Source organism: Elephantulus edwardii, unplaced genomic scaffold (genome assembly GCF_000299155.1).
Source record: "Elephantulus edwardii isolate Elephantulus edwardi_28Jun2011 unplaced genomic scaffold, EleEdw1.0 scaffold00139, whole genome shotgun sequence".
NCBI classification, from domain to species: Eukaryota; Metazoa; Chordata; class Mammalia; order Macroscelidea; family Macroscelididae; genus Elephantulus; species Elephantulus edwardii.
The window spans coordinates 1,157,421-1,165,662 of NW_006399889.1; the positions used below are offsets into that span (position 1 = coordinate 1,157,421).

Genomic DNA, 8,242 nt, shown 5'->3' on the forward strand with positions numbered 1-8,242 from the left:
GGGGCAGGGAGAGGGGTGCAACAATGAATGAATGGAATTCCAAAATCTCTGTAGATGTTCATTGAAATGAAAAATAAAGAAATTTTTTTTAAAAAGTCCATTTCTAGATCCATCCTGAAATACAGTATTGTGAGTGACAGGATACTATCTGTACACAAGGAAGATCTGTTAATACCACTGTCATTCAAATATGAGTCAACAACTAGAGCTAAAGAAGAGGAAATAGAAGATTTCTGCCAACTTTTGCAGTCTGAAATTGATTGTACATGCAACCAAAATTCATTAAAAATAATTGGTGACTGGAATGAAAAAGGTGGGAATAAGGAGGAAATATCAGTAGTCTGAAAATACGGATTTGATGACAGAAAGAGACTGGAGACAGAATGACAGAATTTTGTACAAGCAATGACTTATTCATTGCAAACACATTTTATTTAAAAAAAACCCCACAAACAGTAACTATAATACATAGTCATCACCAGATGGAGTGCACAGATATCAGATTGATTACATCTATGGAAAAGAATTGTTGGAGATGCTCAGTATCAGCTGTGAAAACTAGGCCAGGTGCTGACTGTAGAACAGAAAATAAACAACTCGTGCAAGTTCAAATGGATGCTAAGGAAAATTAAATCCACAAGAACCAAAATATGATTTTTGAGTCTATCCCACCTGATTTTAAAAACTATCTCAAGAACAGGTTTGAGGCTTTGAACACTAATGAATGAAGACCAGATAAGCTGTAGGATGATATCAAGAATATCATCCATAAAGAAAGTTGAGGGTCATTACAAAGACAGAGGAGGACAGAAAGACTGAGATGGATGTTGGAATAGATTCTGAATATTGCACAAGAATGCTGAGAAGCCAAAAAAAAAAAAAAACCCACAACCCAAAAACACCAAAAGATAAGAAATCAGGAAGTTAAAGAATTGAACAGTAGATTTTAATGAGCAGCTCAGGAAGACATAGCAGAGTGTTATAACAAAATGTTGCAAAGAGTAGAAGCCAGAAAATCAAAAGGGAAGAACTTTCTTGGCATTTCTCAAGCTGAAGGAACTGAAGAACAAAGTCAAGCCTCAAGTTGTAATACTTGATGCTGTGGACAGAACATGGAATGATCTAGGAGGCATCAAAAGAAGATGGAAGGAATACACAATCACTGTACCAAAAAGAATTGGCTGACACAGAACAATTTCAAGAAGAAGCATATGATCAAGAAGAAACAGTAATAAAGTAAGAAGTGTAATCTTCTCTGAAGGAACTGGCAAAACTTAAGGCCCCAGGAATTGATGGAATATTAACTGATATATTTCAACAGACAAATGTAGCCCTGAATGTACTAACCAGGTTATGCCTGGTGAAATACAGAGGACAGCTACCTGGCCAACTGACTAGAAGATATCCATACTTATTATCATTCCCAAAATAAGTGATGCAACAGAGCATGGAATTTATTGAACAATATCACTCATATCACATGCAAGCAAAATCTGGCTGAAGATTTTTCAAAACTGACTAAAATAGTACATTGACAGAGAACTACTAGAAATACTGTGTTTAGAAGAGGCTGTATCCCCAGGGATATAATTTCCAATGCCAGATAAATCTTGGCTGAAAGCAGAGAGTACCAGAATAATGTCTATTTATGTATTATTGAGTATGCAAAGGCATTTGACTGTATGAATCATAACAAATAAACTGTGGCTAATCTTGAAAGAAGGGGAATTCCAGAACACTTGATTTTGCTCCTATGAAACCTATGTCTAGACCAAGAACCTGTTGTTCAAATAGAGCAAAGAAACACTGCATAATTCAAAATCAAGAAAGGAGTGCAGTGCATCAGGGATGTACTCTTTCTCCATACCTTTTCAATCTACATGCTGAACAGATCATTGCTGAGGCTGGACTTTATGGTGAAGAATGTGGCATCAGGATTGGAGGAAGACTCATAAACAACCTGTGTTAGGCTGACAACACAACTCTGCTTGCTGACATTGAGAAGGACTTGTAGTGTTTCCTGCAGAAGGTCAATGACTGCAGTGTTCAATCTGGATTTTAGCTCAGTATCAAAAAGTCAAAGATTCTCACCAGCAGGCCAATTGGAAGCACCATAAGAGATGGAAAAAGGATTAAGGCTGTTAACAATTTCATCTTGCTCCGATGAACAATCAACACTCTTGGAACTAGCAGTCAAGAAATCAAAAGACAAGTTTGTTTTGGGAAAGTTTGCTGTCAGCGATTTCTCCAGAGTACTGAAGAGCAATGTCAGTCAAGAGACTAAGGTGTGTCTGATCCAGGCCATGGTCTTCACAATTATTTGCTATGCATCAGATAACTGGACAGTGATTAAGGATGACGAAAGAAGAATTGAAGCCTTTGACTTGTGGTGCTGGAGAAGAGTATTGAACATACCATGGACTGCAAAGAGAAGAAATAAGTCTATCCTGGAGCAGGTGAAACAAGGTTCTTCCTTGGAGGCAAGGACTTTGAAACTCCATCTCACATACTTTGGGCATGTTGCCAGGGTGGATGAGTCCTAAGAGGAGAATATCATGTCTAGAATGGTGAAGGTTCAGCACAAGAGAGGAAGACCCTTGATGAGATGGATTGACACAGTAACTGTGATTAGGTGTGTCAGAGACGGTGAGATTGGCTCAGGAGAGGGCAGGGTTCAGAGCTATTGTTCATAGGGTTGCTATGAGTTGTAGTTGACTCAACATCACATAACAATAACAACAATGCACTCCAGCCAGAGCTGTCATTAGTACCCAATTGCAGTGACACTTGGAATCACATAATTTCATCTGCACATGCTACCAAAACACACTGTTGTTTTTGTTATTGCTGATGTTTTTAGAGTTACTGATATTGTCAAATTTTCTGGTGTTTCACCTACAATATTGCGTAAATTAGTATTTGTGAACCTGTATCAATACCTTTTTGAGAATGAAGTAGTAGTTAAAGGAAAAGAAAAAAGTCCATTATTAATAATATTGTAACTAACAATATTATGACACCATTGCTCTTCAGTACTTTGGAGAGGTCCCTAACAGCAGACTTTCCCATTGCAATATGTCTTTTATTTCCTGGCTGCTGATGCCAAGAATGTTGACTGTGGAGCCAAGCAAACTAAAGTTGTTAACAATCTCAATCTCTTCACCATCCATCCTGATGTTGTCAATTTGTCCATTGGTGAGAGTTTTGTCTTCTTGATGTTGAGCCTCAATCCATATTGAAAACTGTGGTCCTTGACCCATTGCAGCAAGCGCTTCAGTTCCTCCTCAGTTTCAACAAGTAGGGTTGTGTAACATGCATAACGCAGATTGTTGATAGATCTTCCACCAGTCCTGACACTATACTTCTCCTCATTGAGCCCAGCCTCCCGGCTAATCTGCTCTGCATACAGGTTGAAAAGGTATGGAGATAAGACACATCTCTGTCGTACACCCTTCCCAATTTTGAACCATGAAATGTTTCCTTGCTCTGTTCTGACAACTGTCTCTTGGTCCAAGTATAGGTTTCGCATTAGCATGATCAAGTGTTCTGGTATTCCCATTCTTCTCAGAGTCAGCCACAGTTTGTTATGGTCCACACAGTAAAACGTCTTTGCATAATCAATGAAACATAGATAGACATTCTTCTGGTATTCCCTGCTTTCAGCTTCTAAACCCAGCCTGGACTTGCGCATTTCTCTGCTGATGTGCTGTTCCAGTCGTTTTTGGATAATCTTCAGTAGAATCTTGCCTGCATGTGAAATCAATGATACTGTTCTATAGTTTCCTCACTCTGTTGGGTCATCTTTCTTTGGGATGGGAACAAAAATAGATCTCTTCCAGTCAGTTGGCCAAGTGGTTGTTCTCCAGATTTCTTGACACAACTTGGTGAGCACATCCGGGGAAGCATCTGTTAGCTGAAATACGTTGATTGGTATACCATCTATTCCTGGGGCCTTATTTTTTGCTATTTCCTTCAAAGCAGCTTGAACTTCTCCCTTCATCACTATAGGCTCTTGCTTATATGTTATTTCATGAAATTCTTCTGTATCTGTGAATTCCTTTTGATACAGTAACTCAGTATGTTCTTTCCATCTTCTTTTAATACTTCCTGGAGACTAAGGTGCGTCTAATACAGACCATGGTCTTTGCAATCACTTGTTATGTGTCAGAGAGTTGGACAATAACTAGGGAGGATAGAAGGAGAATTGATGCCTTTGGCTGTGGTGCTGGAGAAGAGTATTGAGGGTACCATGGACTCCTAAGAAAACAAACAGATTCATCCTAGAGAAGGTTAAACCAGGCTGCTCCTTGGAGGCAAGGATTCTGTGGCTTCATCTGAAATACTTTGGACATGTTGTAAGAATGGACCAGTCCTTAGAGAGGGACATCATCCTTGGTAGGGTGGAGGGACAGTGCAGGAGGGGAAGGGTCTCTATGAGGTAGATTGATTCAGTGACTGGTGTAATCGGGATGGGTGGGTTGGAGGCAGTGTGATTTGCACAAGATAGAGCAGGGTTTAGAGCTGTCGCTATGAGTTGCAAGTGACTCAACAGCACATAACAACAACAACAGCATTATAGTTCAATGTAGGAAGGGTTTTTCTTCCCCTAATTTTGTATTAGATATTCATATAATCTAGGCAACATTCCATTTAAGCGATTTAGAACTATAATTATGGCATGTCATACTGTGTTAAAACTGATGATAAAACATTACTAAAATCCAAAAACTTCTCCAACAGGGTAAAAAGAGAAGGCACAGACTGGGAAAAAGTATTTGGTAATGACATATCAGATAAGGGACTTATATCCAGAATTTATAAAATACTTGAGCGCCACAACCAGATAAAGGTAAGTAATCCAATAGAAAAATGGGCACAGGATATGAACATACACTTCACAAAAGAAGACATTCAGATGGCCAACAAGCACATGAAGAAATGTTCAAAATCCCTAGCTCTAAGAGAGACACAAATAAAAACAACTATGCGGTATCATCTCACCCCAGATGGAATAGCAAAATTTAACAGAACAGCAAGCAACAAATGCTGGCGAGGTTGTGGAGAAACTGGAACCCTTATTCACTGTTGGTGGAAGTGTAAAATGGTGCAACCACTGTGGAAGGCGGTGTGGTGCTTTCTCAAAAAGTTGCAAATAGAGATAACATTTGACCCAGCAATTCCACTACTGGGAATAAACCCCAAAGAGACCATAACTGACATCTAAGCAGATATATGCACACCCATGTTTATTGCAGCTTTCTTCACAATAGCAAGGAGTTGGACACAACCTAAGTGCCCATCAACAAACTAATTGATAGAGATGCTGTAGTATATTCACACAATGGAATACTACGCTGCATTGAAAAACAAGGAACTCATGCAATATTATTCAAAGTGGGTGATGCTGGAGGACATTATGCTGAGTGAAGTAGCTCAGTCACAAAAGGACAAATACTGCATGGTGCCACTGGTTTGTTTTTTTTTTTTATTATTATTTGTGCATGTGCGTGTACCGTCAAATCAGATCTGACTGGTACAGGAGGAGATTGTCCCTCCTTTCCCGGTGCCACTGTTTTAAAACAGGACTGACATTGGGGTTGGGGAGAGATTGAGAAAGATGGGCTTAATGTATATTGCATTGAAACAGATGAGGGAGAAAACTGTTTAAAAGGGATATGTGATTAGTATTTTTGTCATGACAGGAGTCCAGATTGAAGGCTGCATAGTGGAGTGGACCTGGGGGCAGGGATTGTATAATAATGAAAGAATTTTTCTTTCCCAAGAGGGTAGTGTACTGGGGGGGAGGGTTGGGATGGAAGAAAAGTGCAACAACGAATGGATGGAAATCCAAAGTCTGTAAATTTTCATTGAAATTAATAATAAATTAAAAAAGAAAAAAATTACTAAGAATTCTATAAGATCTAAGAGGAGGCTCATGGTGTGGTGACACTAAGAGGTACAGCATTTACTACATCAACTCTAGGGATGTCTCTGGTGCAAACATCACAAATATCTGTTGCAAAGTTTCCCTCACTGTAAATAGAAGCTCAGCATATCCTATTCAAGAAGCATCTTGCATATCATTTTTTTTTTTGGCTGAGTACAGTGTACTTTACTGATGGTATATGACAAGATGGGCTCTCCAAGCCCCTCCCCTTCCTCAGGGGGATTTGATGGAAACTTGTGTCAAGGATGTGAGATTCTCAGTGTGTGGGAGGATCAAGTTGGGCAAGGACTCCCCAGTAGCTGAGGGTCTCTCTCTCTCTCTCTCTCCTAATGCTATTGCTGGGGCTGGTGGTCCAAGGGGCTTTTGTTCTTTGGAGGACTTGTGAACCATCAGGTCGACCACCCGGTTGCTGTAGCCAAATTCATTGTCATACCAGGAAATGAGTTTGACAAAGTGGTCATTCAGGGCAATGCCAGCCCCAGCATCAAAGGTGGAAGAGTGGGTGTCACTATTGAAGTCACAGGAGACAAACTGGTCTTCAGTGTATCCCAGGATGCCCCTGTGGGGCCCTTCTGATGCCTGCTTTACTACTTTCTTGATGTCATTTGGCAGCTTTCTCTAGTCGGCAGGTCAGGTCCACAACTGACACATTGGGGATGGGTCATGGAAAGCCATGCCAGTAAGTTTCCCATTCACTTCAGGGATGACCTTGCCCACAGCCTTGGCAGTGCCAGTAGATGCAGGGATGATGTTCTGGGCAGCTCCATGACCATCACGCCACAGCTTTCCAGAGGGGCCATCCACAGTCTTCTGGGTGGCAGTGATGGCATGGACTGTGGTCATGAGTCCCTCTACAATGCCAAAGTTGTCATGGATGAGCCTGGCCAGGGAAGCCAAGCAGTTGTTGGTGCAGGAGGCATTGCTGACAATCTTCAGAGTGTTGTCATACTTTTCATGTTTCATACTCATCACAAACATGGGGGCATCGGCAGAAGGAGCAGAGATGATTACCCATTTGGCACCACCCTTCAAGTGAGCCCCAGCCTTCTCCAAAGTTGTGAAGACACCAGTGGACTCCACAACATACTCAGCACTAGCATCACCCCACTTGATGTTGGTGGGATCTCGCTCCTGGAAGATAGTGATGGCTTTCCCATTAAGGACCAGCTTCCCATTCTCAGCCTTGATGGTGCCATTGAACTTGCCGTGAGTGAAATCATGTTGGAACATATAGATCATGTAGTTGAGGTCAATGAAGGGATCATTGATGGCGACAACTTCCACTTTGCCAGAGTTAAAAGCAGCCCTGGTGACCAGGCGCCCAGTGCGGCCAAATCCATTTACTCCAACTTTCACCATAGTGTCTCAAGGATGCGGCTGAGGCTGCACGAGAAGAGAGGGCAATCTGGATCAACGAGGAGCAGACAGCCCATCTTGCATATCTTGACACTCATGCTAAAGGTGGAAGAGCAGAAGATAGAGCCTGGTTCTCTTATAGTATCATGGAGTCATTACCCAGATCCTGAACTGCCTTCCTCTGGGTCTCTTGTAACAGGAGAAAAATATTGGTTAAACACTCTCAGCTAAGTTTCCATTATGTTCTTTAAATTCAGTCACTAAGCAATAGATTACTCACGTTTCTTGGCTTTCAGAAATAATTATAACTCATAACAAGTATGTCATGGTGCTCTGGGGTCATGTCTACCTCCGGAGAAGTTAGATCTGATTTTGCCACATCCTCCTGAGATATAAATTGGCACAAAAGCATGCACTTGAATTGAATATTGGTAAAGTGTGCTTTTAATTGCAGAAAAGCCACTCATTAAACTGAAAAGGAAGGCAATTCAGGGACAACTAAGTCTTAATAGAGAAGATGCCAAAATAATTCTGGCCTTGTCTTAGAGATTCTCAGTCATCCAACTTCTTGGGTCAAAACGTTCAGTTCTTGTTCTTGTATGATTTCCAAATCTCTATTAGTGTATGAAATTACTTTGAAAGCAATACACTGCCTTCTGAATATCTGTTCTGAATGGGGAAGCTATATGAGAAAGTACAAGGTTATGCTTTCATCATTCTGGGAAAAGTATCTTGATGTGCTTCAACTTGTCATCAACCAAAATTCATTCTAAAGCAGTGACTCACCTGAATGACAGTAATTTGGATGGGAAAAGTAGGCATGGTTTAGTCTTAGATTTTTTAAAAAAATTTCCCTATTAGTTTATTGAATATGTTGTTGTTTAGTACCATCGAGTATGACCCTGTCCTGTCCTGTGCCATCCTCACACTTTCCGACAC

At 40.7% G+C, this 8,242-nt stretch overlaps 1 pseudogene; it reads right to left on the bottom strand.

The window, feature by feature from the left end:
* The window catches only part of LOC102864361, a 23,857-nt pseudogene extending 16,551 nt beyond the window's left edge, over positions 1-7,306 (bottom strand).
* Between the last annotated feature and the right edge of the window lie 936 nt (positions 7,307-8,242).